This window comes from Rhinoderma darwinii, chromosome 10 (assembly GCF_050947455.1).
Source record: "Rhinoderma darwinii isolate aRhiDar2 chromosome 10, aRhiDar2.hap1, whole genome shotgun sequence".
In the NCBI taxonomy this organism is placed as follows: Eukaryota; Metazoa; Chordata; class Amphibia; order Anura; family Rhinodermatidae; genus Rhinoderma; species Rhinoderma darwinii.
The window spans coordinates 29,309,222-29,326,707 of NC_134696.1; positions in this window are offsets into that span (position 1 = coordinate 29,309,222).

Here is a 17,486-nt window from a genome sequence, read left to right on the forward strand (position 1 = left end):
TCAGACCCCCAGTGCTGACATTTTATAAATCCTGAAAAGATAAACTTTAAATATTAAATATTATTCTGGTTTGGATAAAACCAGTATTGATAGATATTAAATGTGCTCAGCCCCACACATTTTACTTAGTGCAATGTACAACAATAATCAGCCCACGGACAGACAAAGCATGTTGTGTTGAGGAGGTAGGCATACACATAGCTTTGGTTTGAGGCTCTGGTGATGTCCCTAAGGATTGGAAGCTGCTACACAATTCCGCTGACCCTTCATCTGTTTTCACATCTGCACTTGTAGGAGTAGAGACAAACTATTTTGGAAGGTTTCGATTGTGGTTTTAGCCTCCTTCCTGATATTTTGTTAATTAGATATCTTGTGTGGTCCTGTGCCTGCGATGAATAGACCGTTGCTCGAGAGACGGTTTATAATCTTACATTTAATATAAACTTGCTGCATCAATTTTACTGGTAAATTGTGAGGTCACTTTTAACAATTCTGTACTGTCAGGACGGACTCGGGAACAGTCAGGAATCTGTATTTGCAGATGATTCATTTTTAAAAAGTAATTGTGTATGAGGAATTTGTTATTTCCACATTACAGATGTTTGAATGGGGTTAGCTCGTTCAGGGTTGAATCACTTCCATGCTTCTCCTCCATACAGATGGCATGCATAGCTAGTTTACATTCCAAATTTGAGTTTATCCATTTATTTTGTTATCACACCTGCTTTAACAAAGCAGTGGTTTCTATGTAAAGGAATACAAGACATTGGGGCAGATTTACAAAAACTGTCTTCAAGTTAGACGGCTTAGAACTAGACTAGATCGATTTGATTCCCTTCAAATAAATTTGCAGGGAAACGCAAGTGCTTCATTTGTCCTTAAAACACGTGTGCGACTCTCTAAGGCTGGGTTCACACAACCTATTTTCAGACGTAAACGAGGCGTATTATGCCTCGTTTTACGTCTGAAAATAGGGCTACAATACGTCGGCAAACATCTGCCCATTCATCTGAATGGGTTTGCCGACGTACTGTGCAGACAACCTCGGCAAAAGAAGTGCATGGCACTTCTTTCAGACGTAATTTGAGCCGTTCTTCATTGAACTCAATGAAGAGCAGCTAAAAATTTACTGCTGTCAGAGAAGCCTCGCAAAATGCGAGGAGGAGCATTTACGTCTGAAACGAGGCAGCTGTTTTCTCCTGAAAACAGTCTGTCTTTTCAGATGTAAAAGCCTGCTACCGTGTGCACATACCCTAATGTCTTCTAGGACTGTATCCAGCCCCTTTCAAGCTCTTTAATGCCAAGACAGCATTAGTAATGTCATCCACCTATACCCCTCATGAGTGTTATGATAGGGCGGGGGATAGCCGTAGGGCATTTTGGGAAGGCTGCCTGCAAGGTTTTATGGGGCAGCCCGCTTATTTGGTAATCATTTTTCTAATCTGTTAAATGGTGGCTGGGCGACATTATGACGCGATTCGTACACCATGAACGCCAAAAGTCTTTTGGATGTTACCGAATTTAAAACTTCGGGAAATTCGGACGGAAATTTGATTTGTCTACAATTGATTCGCTCATCTCTGAATATAGGGAATACTGTGGATAACCAGTACCTTAGTATTAACACTTCTATGTTGTAGCAAAATATTGGCACTGCTATTAGGGATTAATTTTTGGACACTGCTGGAAATGCTACAATATGGACTCTACACACACACATAAGCTTCTCTACATGGTTAAGACTGCGGGGCAATTAGATAATGAAAATGTTATTATGGGCTCGAAGTACCTTACTACGAGGAGCGTTATGGAAGAATTATTATTATATGGTCCTTCAGCGACAACTTGTTCTTAATTTAATTTTTTATGTTGATCAAGAAGAAATTAAAACAAAAATCTAGTGATCTGTGGGTCGATTTATAGTTAAAGTAAAGCTCCACCTTGGGACAACCATTGTCCATAAAATGTTAATATAGTATGAATGTGAATGTAAGATACATATATAAAAAACAATTAATTTTTTGGTCCTTGTAGTCTAAACCCTATAAACAATCTCCGTACCACACTGCCATACAGCTATGTAGATTGGTAGGGGAATGTGGTAGACCAGGAAAATGTAACCACAGTTCATGGTCATGAAGCTATGTAACACTTCCGGCAATAAAGACGACAGGATCTGGAATACAACCAAGACCTCCCAGCTAGCAAAACAACATTTTGCTTATTGTATCACAATCCTAAAGAGCACAAAGCAAAGAGAAAAGAGCAACTTCCCAAAAAATCAATCCCACAGACATTTTTTGCTAAAAGTCTAATACCTAAGATGATGAAATACCATAAGACAGGTAGAGATCCATAATAGAAAAAAATCGAGGCACTCAGTGACTGTGGCAATTGAAGTTATACGTGCTTTACTGGTCGATGACCACCCCATGGGCATGTTGATTGCCGTAAGCCATTAATGTGAATAGTGGCACTAGGAATCTCCATTCAACTACCAGTGTCTGGTTTGACAGTGCCATCCCCTTTCCACCTCTTTTTAATCATCATAAGACAGGTAGAGTCATCACGTACGGAGGGCATTGGAGCTGTAGGTACTCCGTGTGGTGCCAATGGAGCATGCCATTTTTATTTCAGCCGGATTAATATGGAAATCAACAGAAAAAAACCTTCATATCACTCAGAATAAAATCAGTAACATGCAGAGGTACAGTAGGGCCTAATAGAAGTCTATGGGTTCCGCATTCTGTCTCTATACAACTTGAAGGTCGTGCTGGACCTTATTATGGCCATGTGCATGAGCCCTTATGCTGACCAAGAAACAAAAAGTGATGTTAAAATGTGTATTTATTAAATAAACATTTTTTTATTGTTTTTTTGTTATTCAAATAATATAGTTCACATATATTAATATGCTATAAAAATTAAACCCCAAAAAAGTCCAAAGGAAAGATGATGGTGCGCGCTGCTTGTAAATAGCAAACCTGGAGTCATCAGGGCGGTGCCGCAGCGTTGCAGAGTAACGGAGTCAGTGTGCCTGTTCCTCTGTGATTGATATCGCCCATTCTCATGCATGGGCAGTATTTCAGAGCCGCAAGCGCTGATGTCAATCACAGAGGAATAGTACTTACAGCGCTGACTCCGTGACTCTGCAGTGCTGCTGCACCGCCCTGATGACTCCAGGTATGCCATTTACAGACAGCGCGCACCAGTATTAAATTTATTATTCTTCAAAAGTGACTACCTGATGATTGTAGCGAAGGCATAGTTGGAATAGTGTTTAAAATTACTACAGCGCCATGCTGGCAGTTTGATGGCCAAAAATATTTTTTCCCCAGTTTCCGCAAAACAAGCTCAATCATTGTACATACTTTGGACATACAATAATATACTTTGTGTATCTGCTTTTCACCATTTTTGAGATCTGCTTGTAGTCTGTGAATGGGAAGCTTCCCATGCCCATTAGGAATTGTAGTCAAAATAGTAAAGCCAGCACAGTAATGATAACAATAAAAATTAAATGTACCAATGTGTCCATTATGCAGAACTATCCAGAACAAAACTACAAGGGCATAACTACAGGGTGTGAAGAGGTTGTGGTCATATCCAGCCCTAGTTCCTAAGGGGCATAAAAATCCCTTTGGCCTATTAGAGGAGACCATAACTTTACATGACGTGTGATAGTTGGAGTTCTCCGTTACAGATTTTACACTGGGGCCCAGGAGATTTTCTCACTCAATCCTGGACACATGTTTGGCCTGGAATTGGGTAGCCAGAAGCGACATGAAGGAGGCCCACAAGATGACCACCCTTGGTCTTAAGTTTTAAAGACATTTATCATGAATTGTGAGACATTTCTTAGATCAATAGTTTTTACAAAGTGCCCAAACCCATACTGATGATATTATTGACTATCATTCCACCCAGTATATTTTATTTAAAAAACAACTAGAGTGTGTTCTCTTTAAAACTAAAAAGATATTCTACTCCAGAAAAAATAAGCATGTAATAGCAATACGCTACTAAAAATTCTGTAAAAATCTCTCCAGCTTTATCATGCCCAGCAAGAAGTAAAGATATTCTTGCAGCCACACTTTTAATTCAATTAAATGTATTAGTCTTCATGCTGCTCTAATAAGCATGGCCAGAGATGTGCTAGACCACTGCTCCGTGAACGCTATCAGACGCCTATATAATTGAAGTTCATCCCTTGCAAGGATTCGTGTTAATGGGTCCCTGAGACCGTCTGACTGGCTCGGAAATAGATAAATCAGGGCAAGCATAGGCCTGAAGAGCCGGCTAGAGATCCTATTCTCAGTCAGCACTAGAGACAGCTGGGATGCGACGGACATGCTCAAGTACAATTCCCATTAAAATAAAATAGAAGGGAAGAGATAGAGAGAAGACGGAGAAAGATGATGGTGCTGAAGGAGAATCCAAGTGCACCTACTGAACATAGAAACTGTTAATTAGACAGGAGAGCCTTGGATAGGAGTGTGTCCTTCATAGTAATGTGTTACTGCAGTGAAATGTCCGCATAGTGCTGCAGTGTATTAACTCTTTGTTTGGCAACCAGTTATAAAGAAATTGCATTCCACTTAAAGAGTTAAAATTTAATTAGTCCCTATGGCTGAAAACAATGAACATCTCTGGTCACGCCAGCTCCTTAGCGCGCTGTCATTTGGATGTTTCCGATATTTTTTTTTTTTACACATCACGCTTGGGTATCACCTTAATTAGAAATGTAAGGGGATCCATGCATTGAGACTTTCAATTCATGGGAAAGGCTCTGTCTGCTGGACACATTAATGGAAAATAATGCAAATCACGGCATTATAATAAACGAGCCAAGTGGTGAGGGTTTTTCATATGATTATGGAACTCACATTCTAATTCTGATATTTTATTTCATCTTGGTCTGATTTGTCGATGACTATTTGTATTACATGTCAACAAAGCCTATTTATAAAAAATAGCAAAAAATGAAAAATGGGCTTTTGCCCAAAACAATCAACTTAGGTCCAAGTGTAGGTTAAAAAAAATATGGCGTTCTGGTTGATAAGGTCAGCACTTCCAATCTTTGTTCTATGTTCCTTCTCTTCCTCGCTGTCTCACGTAGACCTTCAGCAACTAAAGGCTGTGAATTTTATCGTTTCCTACATGCAGGGCCGGCCTTAGGGCCAGTTCACACAGTTTTTTTTACTCGTATTTGACGTGAAAACCGTGTCGAAAAGCGCGCCAAAAAATGGCCGAAAATGCCTCCCATTGATTTCAATGGGAGGTGGAGGCGTTTTTTTCCGTGAGCGGAAAAAACGTCTCGCGGGAAAAAGAAGCGACATGTGTTTTCTTTGGGTGTTTACGTTTCTGACCTCCCATTGACATCAATGGGGGACAGAGAAAGGGTATTTTGCAGCATTTTTTGCCCGCGGCGCTCAAAGGACGTGGTGAAAAACGCCACAAAAAATGCTGCGAAAAACGCGGCAAACGGCACGCAGGCAGATCAAAATCTGTCTCAAAATTCCAGATGGAATTTTGAAGCAGAATTTTCTGCCTGCAAAAAACTCTGTGTGAACATACCCTAACAAACCACTAGTAAATGTAAGCCACGAAACTCAGTAGGTCATTCCTTAAATACAATCTGATAGACAATAGAAAGTTACTATGAAGGTGGCAGTGGGCCCTTACACCTAATGGGCTCCTATGTCCACCCCTGTGAACTACAAATACTTGCTTCGTTTGAAGAACTATTATTAACTGTAGGACCAATACAGTCCAATTGATTGTGACTCTATAAAGGCTATGTATACCTTTGTATGTGTTTTATTGTTTTTTGAATTCAATCAATGTTTTTTTGTCAATTTAATTACTTTTCTAATTTACTGTAATTAAAAAATGTTTTTACTTTTTACGATACAGGTTCTATATATCGTGTATAGATAGAAGCTGTATCGGTCTCTCTGACGATTCCGTCAGTTCAGCTGTACTGACGCTCAGCTGAGAGCAGGTCCTGTGTATCTAACAAACAGGATCCATCTAATATTAATCACATCTAAGTGGGTGAACTTAGATGTGATCTATGATGAGACACGGAACCCACTCTCAGCCGAGCCGTCAGTTCAGCTGAACTTACCATATCGGCTGAGCGAGAATGATACAGGATCCATAGAAGATGTATCGTAAAAAGTAAAACAATTTTCTTTAATAAAAGTCAGTTAGAAAAGTGCTTAAAAACACAAAATTGATGTAATAAAAATAAATGTAAAAGTGTGCATAGCCTTTAAGCTTCGAAAGTTTTTTCCAAATAGAATGGGTAGTTGTGGATTTGGAGTTTCAGAAGGGGAAAATTATGTACCTCTAAAGCTGTGAGTGTTTTTGTGTTGTTATTTTTCCAAAAATGCTTCAGCCAGATGTTAGCTTTATTTTTTTTTTCACAAAAAAAACCCCAAAAAACTGTTGTTATCTACATCAAAGCGCCTATTATACTAGGTAGGAGATAGGGCAGTTCTAAACTGATGACAGAGCCCTTTTAAGGTCTATAGTAAAATATTTCAATGCCTATATAAAGTACATAGGGTTTTGCTTTGTGGTGTTTTTGTGGCTTTTTTTATGATAGACAAAAACGTTGTGTAAAGGAGTCCTAATAGACAGGCTCTTCCCCCTACAAGATAGTCCAATGTGTTGTTTTTTTTTTACTGTAAGTAAGAATATAAATTGACTTTATGTTTCTAAATACAGAAATACTTTTAAGGCCTAATTCACATAATCATTTAGAAACACACACACTATTTTTTTTAGCGTTTTTACAAGTTTTTAAAAATGTGTATAATTTTTTGCATTTTTGGCGGTATTTTTTTATTTTAAAACTTAATCTAAGGCATTTTTTTAAGTCCCATGGAGAAGCCAATGGTAAATACGGCAGAAAGACGCCATACACAGAGCAAAACGTGGTGTATGTAGACTTTAAAAATTTCACTGTAGAATTTAAGGTAACATCTGTTTGCAGCATTTCTGAGCTAAATAAAAACCCCAACGAAAACGTCATGAAAAACGCTGAGTGTGAATCTGACCTAAGGCTGAGTTCGCACAGAGTTTTTTGCAGGAGGAAAATTCTGCCTCAAAATTCCGTTTGGGATTTTGAGGCAGATTTTGACCTTCCTGCACGCCGTTTGACACGATTTTCGCAGCGTTTTTCGCTCGCGTTCATTGAGTGCTGCGGGCAAAAAAATCCACGAAATACGCTTTCTCTGCCTCCCATTGATATCAATGGGAGGTCAGAGGCGTAAACGGCCGAAAATAGGGCATGACGCTTCATTTTACTGAGAGACGGTTTTTCCGCTCATGGTAAAAAAACGCCTCCGCCTCCCATTGAAATCAATGGGAGGCATTTTCTACCGTTTTTTACGCAGTTTCCGACGCGGTTTCCGCGTCAAAAAACGTGTCAAAAAACTCTGTGTGAGCATGGACTAAGGGCGGGTTCACACATGGCGGATTTTCACTTAAATTCCGCTGCGGACACTCCGCAGCGTTAATCCGCAGCGGAGCCGTTTCTCCATTGACTTTCACTTTAATTTAGCAGTGTTCGTTTACACGATGCGTACAATTCCGCTGCGGAGCATAGGCTGCGGAGCGGAATTTGGTGTCCGCAGCATGCAAGGGATGTTGCGGAGCAGTGGCGGACTGGTTGCGGACTCATGGCGGAATTTCTCCATTGACTTCAATGGAGATTCTAAGTTCCGCAATGAAGTCCGCAGCTGTCATGCACATGTTATGTGTGGTGCGGAGCGTATTGGTTTTTTAACATGACATTTCTTCATTCTGGCTGGACCTATGTATTTCTAGGTCTACAGCCAGACTGAGGAAGTCAATGGGGCTCCCGTAATGACGGGAGCGTTGCTAGGAGACGTCAGTAAATAGTCACTGTCCAGGGTGCTGAAAGAGTTAAGCGATCGGCAGTAACTGTTTCTGCACCCGGGACAGTGACTACCGATCTCAATATACATGTATCTGTAAAAAAACATATAAGTTCATACTTACCGAGAACTCCCTGTTTCTGTCTCCAGTCCGGCCTCCCAGGATGACGTTTCAGTGTAAGTGACGGCTGCAGCCAATCACAGGCCAAGCACAGGCTGCAGCGGTCACATGGACTGGCGCGTCATCCAGGGAGGTCGGGCTGGATGCCGAAGGAGGGACGCGTCATCAAGACAACGGGCGGTAAGTATGAATTTCTTTTACTTTCACTAGGGAAAGTGCTGTCCCTTCTCTCTATCCTGCACTGATAGGGAGAAGGGAAGCACTTTTCCCGCAGTCCGCAGCAGCTAGTCCGCATCAATTTTCTGCACATTTTGTGCAGATCCGCAGCCGTAATCCGCAACCCGGATTAGGTGCGGCATTGATGCGGACAGTTGCGGAGGAATTCCGCCATGTGTGGTCATGCCCTAATAGTGTTTATCCTGACCTTCAAGTGTGTGTAATGATTTCTTTATAAATAGAACATAGCTGTCTACACGTGTTCTTATAGAAGGAAAATAAGGTTGTACAAAACAATCTCTATGTAGCATCACAGGTCACATCAGCATTCAAGGTTGACTAGTAGTTTGTTTACTATGAGCGGCTCTTATAGACTCCTGTGAGTCATCTCTCTTATTTTTTGCTGGAAATAAGAGTATATTCATCATTTCAGCAGTCATGTCTACTTGTTTGGGCATCTTGAGATAAGAACCACTTTAAGAAATAATATTTCAATTAAAGGGGTTTGCCCATCAGGGACATTTATGGCATATCCACAGGATATGCTATAAATGTCAGATGGATGTGAGTCCCACCTCTGGGAACCGCACCTATCTCCAGAACGGAGCCCCCTAAACCCTGTTCTACCTTTCTCGGTTCCCACTGCCTCCCGGGCTACTTCTTGATTACATGGTCGGAAATTACAAAAACAATGTAGCTCGCTTCTACGCTGTTTTTGTAACTTCCATAGAATTGAATGGCAGTTATGGAAACAGCGTAGCACGCTTGCTACGCTGCTTTTGTGACTGCCATTCACATCTATGGGAGTTACGGAAACAGAGTAGAAGCGAGCTACATTGTTTTTGTAATTTCCAACCATGTAATCATTAAGTGGCCTGGGAGACAGCGGGAATCGAGAAAGGTAGAACAGGGTTTAGGGGGCTCCGTTCTAGAGATAGGTGCGGGTCCCAGAGGTGGGACCCGCATCTATCTGACATTTATAGCATATCCTGTAGATATGCCATAAATGTCCCTGATGGGCAAACCCCTTTAACCTAGACTGACATGATCAGAAATTTATCAACTATCCTGTGGATAAGGAGATAAATATTGATTATGGAAAGATGCCTTTAATGCCAGGCAGGGCAAGAGATGCTGTTAACATCATTGACAAAGTTGGACAGGGGGCATAAAGTCATCATCGCTGCCAGCCATTGTACAGAGTTCTGTTTGTAGAAACTGTTATCGTATTTGTAACATTCAAGAACTTTGCCTCTCATTGAGAACTACAAGTAAAGAAAACCAATTTACTGTATTACTGTGTCTGTGATTTCCTTTCCGGATTCAAAGGGACCGCCAGGGGATGCCTGTGTGAACTCGAGGTGGACTTTATATCTATTCCCCATAGTAGACTGCCTGCGAACCATCACATCCAGGGCGATTCCCCATTACCTGTGTAGTCGTGGCCTGGGTACCTGTTACAGGTCCATCAGCTTTCCTTCAGGATTCCCTATTTTTGGTCCATCTAGATTTAAAAAAGGAACCTAATGAGAAGGAAACATTATAACAGTGTGAACAGAGCCTACAAAAAAGAATAACAATTAATAACAGTCCAATTTCTAGAAAACATATGTTGTGCTGGCAATTTAGGTGCTAGTTTGATGTTTCCATAAGTCATAAAATACAATGCCATGAATGATTAAGTGTAAAATAAATTCAGCCAACCAGTCTGTGTCTCCCGTACAGACATTTTGGTGAATTTTCATATACATGTATAAGTGGATACTGCATGAACAAAGACTGAATGGTCCTCCGTGCTCTCTTGACAATCAGGACTCATAGTGGGAGAGGGGAAACCTGGGGCAGCAGGACCGTGTCCAGAATACAGGACTGTCTCCTTAGGTGTATGATCAAGGGGTAATGTTTTCAGTAGAATTTTTCTCTAAAGAGTTGGTTCCTATGAACAAGAAATGTTAATGAAGAAGAAAATAAGTGTTACCATTAATTGACTATACTTGGTGTGTTTGGAGGAACTTATTCATCCACATTTTGAAGCGCTGAACATGGAAATGTGATGAAGAAATTATATATTTGTGTTGTGTGTGGTCATATCTTTTTATATCAGTTATGACCGGAATAGCTCTTTAATAAATACTACTTGAAGGCAAGAATTAGCAGGTCACATGTGTGGTGTGCCTAAATTCATTGTGGATCGGTGTTCCATGTATAGGACGATAATTCATAGAGGACACCTGGAAACCCCAGATAACAGGTACATAGTGTCTTGTTAATGTTTCTCCAAGCCTGAAAATGATAAATCACAACGCTTTTCCACCTGTCATAAAAAAAATCACTAGTTAAGATAAATACCTGAGTCATCCACTTCTGCTACTTTTTTAGGAATTCTATTCAGCCATTTTTTAGACTGCCTTCACACCATGTCTAGTGTCTCTGTAAGGCTCGGATCACACACACAGTTATGAAGCAGTTTTTGTGCCAGTTTTTGGCATCACGTTTTTTAGCCAAAGACAGGAGTGGATACGAAAGAAAGGAGATGCATCCATTTTTTATTTACCGGTATACCTTTCGATCATTTTGGATCCACTTTTGGCTTTGGCTAAAAAAACTGAGCCAAAAACTGCCACAAAAAACTACATTAAAAGTGTGGTCTTGGTCTTGGACATATGCTCCAGGAGACTCTCCTTCATGGCCATGGATGATCATTAGCCAAACGTATAGCACAAGAGTGTCCTTTTGGTATATGTTTGATTGCTATACCTTTTCTACACTTTTTAATTTAGCTATACGAAAAAAAACTAATTGCAACCATTTTTGTTTTTTAGAATACTGCTGGTAAAACATAATTTTTTGAATATTTCTCAATTATATGTAACCTCTATATGGGATACATGTGTCCTACTGACCCTAAAAATTGTTCCTGCCTTTCGGGGTCTCATAAATCATCCCCATATAAATCCTAGGGAAATGACTATTGCTCCTGAGAGTACAAAGGCAATGGAAAAAGACAATGGTAATTATTCTGCATTCAGATTCCTAGAAAAAATAGGCGACATTATATACGACAAGGTAAACAATGCGCTTGTGATGAGCAGATTAATGTGTTACAGCTGCCTGCAACTTGCTAGCGTATTAGGGAGATACTATCATGAGTGACACCTACACGCTAGCAACGAACGAGAAGCAATTAGTTCAGAACTGTTCATGTATTTTATGTCACGTGGTTTTATTGGGAAAAATGTTATTATTTAAAGCGCTGACTGATCCCAGACTCTTGACTAGAACAGAAGATGCTATTCCAGAAAGCCCATGGGAATGCTGAGGCTTAGGGTACTTTATAATAAGGCCTATTACTAGAGGGGAGGTGGATAATGCTTGGAGGGAGCTGGCGGTAGGGTTAAATAATTGATTTCATTGAAGACCAACAGCCTTATGATCTGACTCCCTGGAGACTACTGCCGCAGCTAGCTGATAATTAGGGAAAATGATTTCCTTCTTGGATAGCCGTCAGTTGAGCTCCAGTCTCCCAGCTCTTCTCCTGCCGTGAGGCGGGGGGGAAAATCTGACACAAAGACATCACATTTCAATAGATAGAGACATCGATACCAGGAGCCAGGACATCCCATTATACTGTGTAATGAATATAATCAGTCTATGCGAGCCTTGACCTGTGGAGTTCCCTGTTAAATAGATTCATCACTCAGACGTTCCTCAGATAGCTGCATCTGACCTGTGGCTGGTACTGAACTACAAGTCTAAATAGATGAATCTATTTGATGAAAAGGATATTACTACAGCAGATTTATGAAACGCGTGACAACACTATGATTGCTAGGGAACAAAAAAAGGTCCATTTAGAGAAGAAATCCAGCCAAAAATTAGATACATATCAGAAGATCACATGTTTTTTTGAGCTTTAAACAACACCCAATTCCATAACGAAGGGACTATGGTGCTCTATAGGGTGCCCAAACCCCTTAGGCATCACTCCGAGATTTCAATTACTGGAAATATCTGACACAGCGTTCTTAGCAAAGCTGTATTGATTTGAATGGCTCTTTGTTAAAATGTGTCAGGAATTTCTAGTGATAAAAAAATCTCTGAATGGTGTCGTAGAAGATTGTGTACTTAATACCCAGCGCGTCAAGATCTATGATGTCACCAATGTGATATTCTGACATGTCTGTATTAAATTTCAGTAGAACCTGTCTAATATGCAAATATCACCTGAACAAACATTTATATATTCTGACATGATATGCATTACATACAATATCTAGACCTGGTGTTTCCTCTTGGCTGGATGTATCTATGATGTTGGTGTATTTAAATGTAGTTTTTCTTATCCAATGAGAAAATCCTACAAAGCTCAACAGGAAGATGAAAAGTGTAAAGAAAATGATTCTATTGGTTACATTAATTATTCGTGTTTTTATTGATCATAAAGGGTGGAGATACTCAGATTGAAGATGGAAAATACGTTGATGATCAAAACAGATCAATGGTTCATAATATCTTCATATATGTTAAAAGGGGTGATCTGGGACTTTGTAAATACAATTACAAGACTCCCTATTTAAAGTTGAGTTATTAAAGTTGGTTATATGTCTTTACCTTCTTTTTTTTGCATTCTGGAAATATCTCTGAAATATTAGTCCAATTAAATTGAACCCAATATTAATCTAGTGTATGTATCAGAAGAAGTTTAAATGCAAAGTCCTGAAAACTGCTACTTTACAATGTCACTTGTAAACTCATGTAGTAGAAAGACGAGTGGAAAAACAGCAGTATCGTATGTAGTAACGGCGCCAGGCACGGAGGAAGAAGAACGAATTCTGTAAGGTATTTTTCAATGGTACTCTAGAACGACAACGCGTTTCTGGACCGAACCGGTCCCTTCGTCAGGTCTGTAACTTCGTTCTTCTTCCTCCGTGCCTGGTGCCGTTACCTCATACGATACTGCTGTTTTTCCACTCATCTTTCTACTACATCTTTTGTCCCCGGTAAGAAGGATTCATCCACCGAGGGACCACAGTGGGTGGCAGCCGGCAAAAGGCAGCCATCATTCATTACACATCTGCTCTGGGAGAAGCGGCGCTGATCCCTCACCCTTTTCTCTATTTTTGCACACTTGTAAACTCAGTTATTGCCAATTGTATCCACAAAGATAGTGCTTCCCAAACCTGCCCTCCAGGAACCCCAACAAGTCATGTCTTGGGGATTTCCCTTAAGAAGTTGTATGAAAGACATGTCTGCTTCCTTCCATAAACAGCGCCCCACTTGTCCATGGACTGTGTCTGACATTGCAGCTCAGACCAATTCAAGGTAATGTGGATGAGCTGCAATATCACACACAGCCTTTGGACAGGAGGGGCACTATTTTATTGAGGGAAGCAGCCATATTTCTTTAATCTCATAAATCCCTCATATAATACCATGGATAAGCATTGTCGTCGTGATACAACCAGTTTAATGTTGCACAGTGTCCTGGTTGTAGGGTATGTGGACCCACTAGGCCGCTCCGCCTTAGCGGAGAAGCAGCTGGCCAAACAATAGTCAATAACAGTCTGCCGGATATGAGTACCTGAGTAGATGATCAAGCAGATACTTGGAGTAGCAGACCCGTGGTGAAGCAGACACTTGGCACAGATGATGCTTGGCGTAGCAGATGACAGTAGACGTGGCAGATGACATCAGATGTGGCGGATGGCACCAGACATGGCAGATGACACCAGATGTAGCAGATGACACCAGACGTGGCAGATGAGGCACACACAGCTCCAACAATAGGCTTAGGCTCAGGAACAAACACAGCAACAGGATACAGGAAATGGGAAGCAGGATACGGGAACACTGGAAGCAGGATACAACTAAGGTAACATTTTCATAGACGAACACAGGAATACAAACAACGCTCAGGCAAGGAGAGGAGGGGCAGAACCCTTTTTAAAGTCCAGGGTGTCACAGGGTTGGTTAGGAAACTTTAGACAGGTGCCCTTTAAGGCCGAGAGTGAGCAAGTGCACCCTACGGGAGACAAGGGAGAGCTGCAGCCTTGTGTGTCAGCGTCTCTGAGAAGGGAGATGCTGGCATGAAGACAAAGTCCTATGGTCGCGGCTGCTGGTAAGTGGGGCATGCCGGTGATCAGTGACCGCGGGCATAACACACAGGTGATGTAATTTGTTTCACTTTTTCTTTACAGTAAATCCTCAAGGCATGGCTTGTTAGGCTTCCTTGAGGACAGGTTTTGGTAACTTTGCATGTAGATATACTCTTTAAAATGGTTGTCCAGGAAATTTAAAAAACAGACTTCAGGCAGAGGATATGCTAAAACTGCTAAATAAGTAATTCTCACCTCGTAAATCCCTGCCGCTCCAGCGTTGCTGCTCTGGTGGTCTCCACCAGGCTGTTTACATTTACAGGAAGTGATGACTTCCCGTTCCATCCATGTCACTGCTACAGCTACACCCAATCACTGGCCTCAGTGACGACTCGCCTTTCTTGCCAGCATTGGCTGCAGCGGTCAAAAGGTTGGAACAAGACATCATCACTTCCTGTAAAAGTGAACAGACTGGTGTAGTCCACCAGATCAGTGGTGCTGGAGCGGCGGGTGATTTACCAGGTGAATATTATTTATTTTGGGTTTTTTAACCACATCCCCGGTATGCAACCAGCATTTAAGTGTCCCAGCAAACCCCTTTGGAGGTACTTCCATTAAATTGCTATAGTGATAAAAAAAAAATCACTATGAATATACAGAATATATGCTAAAGAATATCTTATACATTGGTAATGTCTTTGCCATAATGTACTATGAGTGATGGGCATGATCCAGGGCAATGCAGGTGAATGGGAAACCACCCATGGTGCATAATAATGGTCTTCGTACACCCATGTATGAGGTAAAGCAAAAAGACACATCTTTCACGATGGGCTGTGCAATGTTGGGACATGTACTATATGTATAATAGGCTGTGAGAGTCTACAGAGTAGAAGGATGAGTGCAAGTCTCCCTTTGTTGAGAGAAGAATAATTGTGTCTTCTTCCTTCCCCTGCAGGAGTCTGAGTATAAGCTTTGTTGTACTTTACTGCTGACTCCTGAGAAAATAAACTTTTTCTTTTTCATTTTCATTCACAGAACATCAGCAAGCTGTCCCTGAGGATTACAGAGAACACTAAACAGATCATACTAGGGGTGGAGAACGAGATTTCAATGTTAACAGGCTAATGTTGCCTCAGACATGTTTCTACTGGGATTGAAATCAACGTTGAACTCCAAGTTTGAGCCTGCCCAGGTGCACGATATTCATTTTTCCCGAAGCTACGTAAAATAATAAATAAAAGTTATAGATCCCTCGAGGGTTCTCTATAATCAGTTCCCCTCCCCTTCTACTCATTTTATGAAAAAGCAAACTCTGATGTTCTTGGCTCCCACGATGCTGCTGGTTAAACTGAAATGATGGATGAGTTGTGAGTTGAGGATTGTCTTCTTGCATTCCATTTCTTTATTGAGAAATTCACTGACTTTTGTGACTCATCAATGACTTACCTGGAGGTATCAATACTATGGTACATAAATATGCATGTTGTGTAACACTCTTACAACAAGCAAATATTAGCAGCGTGGATACATCAAGTGAATATGCTTCTATAGTACATCTATCATTGAATAGAATCCTTAAAGGGGTTGTACAAGGTTAGAAAATAGGGTTGTTTTTCCTGAAAACAGTGCCAACCCTGTTCATGGGTTGTGTCTGGTATTGTAACTCATATGATGTCACAAGCCACAATTTAATTTTTTTCAAATTCATACAGAATTTGACATAAAAAATTCTATATACCGCCAAATAAGATTGGAGGCATACAGCACTACAGTAGGGCCCCATAAAAGTCTATGGGTGCCCTATTATGGTTCCATACAACTCAGAACTGTAATACATTCATGTGCATGAGCCCTAAAATTCCCCAAAAGCGCAACCTTATTGCTGCTTAGCCAATGACATTTGTTGTCTGTGCATCTTGAGTTATACATGGCTTGAAGTGTCTTCATGAAGTTTGCCCTTGCTGGTGAGATCAGGGCAAAACTTAGGTTCAGCAGATGAATAACCTAGTAGCAAGTTCAGGAACCCTGGTTGTACAATACACTATCCCTATCGCTATTTACACACTGGTAAATTTCAGTTACTGTGCCAAGAACTCATGGCCATGATGAACTGCCTTATGATGAAGACGGTCATGCCCAAATGCAAAGTTAGAGGAGAAAAGTTAGGCACAGATCAGTCCATTTGTAATATCCTCCTTGTGCCCAATATCCGATGCAGCATAAGACATATAGAGTCATATCCACCACACCAGGTCGAGAATTATCCATTCAAATAAACGCCTCATTATTGGTCAAATTGAACATTTTTGACATTTTCTGAATAGCAGAAGGCTGGAAAGACAGAAAAGTGTGAGAAAAATGTATTTCATTCATAATTCAATTGTTATGGTAATAGACCTCATTCATTTGACTATTAAAACTAGAGCTTCACTTTAAGGGGTTTGTCCGGCCTCAGGAGGTTTCACGTTAAATGTCCATGTTCTCCAATAATTTCTGTGGACACCCCATCACTAGATATAAAAAAAAGTGGCCTACTGCTATTGGAGGATAGGGCTACGTGATGTGACGTCACATGGACTAAGCACCATGGAGGCCAAGGTAACTCATGAAAGTGCCGGAGACGGGGGGGAGGGGGGGGGGATTTCCAACTACAAGTATATTGCAAACTTTTTTTTTTTTTTATAGGTTCCTGTGTTTTATCTCCCTTAAAGGGGTTGTCCGAGATAAAATGACTATGTGTTAATGCTTGTAATTTATTAATGTAAACACATTTGTAATATACTTACATTTACCAAAGTGGCCCCGTTTCCAGATCCTGCCGTGGGGTACTTGAAGGGTGACGTCTCTCTCTGGCCGCTGTATTGATCTTCAATTCTTTTTTTCGGGTATACGACACGTCACTTGTGATGTGCCGTGTATGGGCTGTTCTGTTGTAACGCTCATGCGCGGTCCCTGCCGTTATTTCGAGAACAGCAGGGACTGCGAGAACAGCAGGGACCGCACATGCGCGTTACAGGCTGTACAACAGAACAGCCCATACATGGCACGTCACATGTGACGCGTCGTATACCCGGAAAACAATTGAAGATCAACACAGCAGCCATAGAGTGAGGTCACCTGTCAAGTACCCCACGGCAGGAA